General features: G+C 44.4%; 1 pseudogene; it reads right to left on the reverse strand.

Moving 5' to 3' along the window:
- Positions 1–274: 274 nt before the first annotated feature.
- LOC108793432 lies at positions 275–1,202 on the reverse strand (annotated as a pseudogene).
- Between the last annotated feature and the right edge of the window lie 479 nt (positions 1,203–1,681).

Raw genomic sequence — 1,681 nt, forward strand, 5'->3', positions numbered from 1 at the left:
CCCCGGGCCCTGCCTCCACCTCCACTGCTGGGTCTAGCCTCCTCCACCGCCGCTGCTGGCTTTCACTGACTGAGCAGCTGCTGTGGAGAGTAACGCCTCTTCACAACCGCCAGTCACAGCCAGTAGCATGAGATGCCATAGCGACCCAGCCGGCCCGCGTGGCATTAGAGATGTCCTGGCCGGGCCCCCCTGTCCCCCGGGCCACATAGCGGCCGCCTGGGTGGCTATTGCGATTGTTACCCCACTGATTCTTTCTATATTTTGTTTTCTAAACTTATTTGGAACTCAAATATTTTTCCTTGATGTGCTTCATTGCCCTCAATACATCTTTGTTTCTTAAGGTATAGACCAGGGGGTTTAGAAGTGGGACCAGCGCTGTGTACAGCAAGGAGAACAGCTTGTCCTGTTCCTTAGAACGTCCAGACTCTGGGACTGTATAGGTGCCAAGCACTCCGCCATAAAACAATATCACAGTGGTGACATGGGAGGAGCAGCAGGAGAAAGCTTTGACTCTTCCTTCTGAGCTCCGTATCTTTGCGATGGTGGAGATGATGCAGATATAGGAAGTCAAAATCAAGACAAAAGGTGATAATCACTGTCAGATAATTCTGGATGATTGAGGTGTCACTGCTGGCCAGTTTTATGATGACCTTCAAATCGCAGTAAAAATGATCTACATTGTGGGAATTACAATATGCGGCGTATGATAATATAGAAGATTGTGTCGCTGCATTTAAGAATCCTAAAAACCAAGAAACAGCGGCAAGTAAAATGCAAACTAGTTTTCTCATCGCAACCGCATAATGTAGAGGAACACACACGGCGATATATCGGTCATAAGCCATGGATGTGAGGAGCAGAAATTCCGCCCCAACACAAAACACCAAAATAAACAGCTGGGTGAAGCATGCCGGGAAAGTGATTGTGTCATCACCGGATTGTGTGATGGCTAAAAATTTAGGAAGAGTGTCTGAGACATAAATGATGTCCTGGACGGAGAGATTACACAGGAAAAAATACATGGGGGTGTGAAGGTGAGATATCAGACAAATGAGACTAATGATAATCACATTCCCCAACACAGTCAATGAATACATCAAAAATATAACTGTGAATATCATAAGCTGAGAATGTCCGGACACGACAAAGGAGAGGAGATAAAATGATTTTCCTGATGTACAATTGTTTACATGTAAATTCATTGTTCCTGCCATAAAAAATAAAATCAAAATGTGAAAGACACGTTCTCTAATCTTTTTAATGTATATTGTATATAGGTATATCATATACACTGAGTGGCCGGATTATTATATACACTGAGTGGCCGGATTATTATATACACTGAGTGGCCGGATTATTATATACACTGAGTGGCCGGATTATTATATACACCGAGTGGCCGGATTATTATATACACTGAGTGGCCGGATTATTATATACACCGAGTGGCCGGATTATTATATACACTGGAGGAGGAGGGAAGGCTGGCCAGTGTAGTCTGATCCAGTAGAAGAGATACTGGAGATCAAAGTGATGAAAGAGTTAAATCATGTTTTATTTTACATCATGTGGATGGTCAGGTGTGTGAGTCACTTACCTGAGGAAGAGATGGCACCAGTATGCACTATGGGAAGAAGACAAGCCGGGGGGGGTGGAGGGTCAGTGTGATGCTTTTGGACAA

Source organism: Nanorana parkeri, unplaced genomic scaffold, assembly GCF_000935625.1.
Source record: "Nanorana parkeri isolate BGI_ZX_2015 unplaced genomic scaffold, ASM93562v1 scaffold748, whole genome shotgun sequence".
Lineage (NCBI taxonomy): Eukaryota > Metazoa > Chordata > Amphibia > Anura > Dicroglossidae > Nanorana > Nanorana parkeri.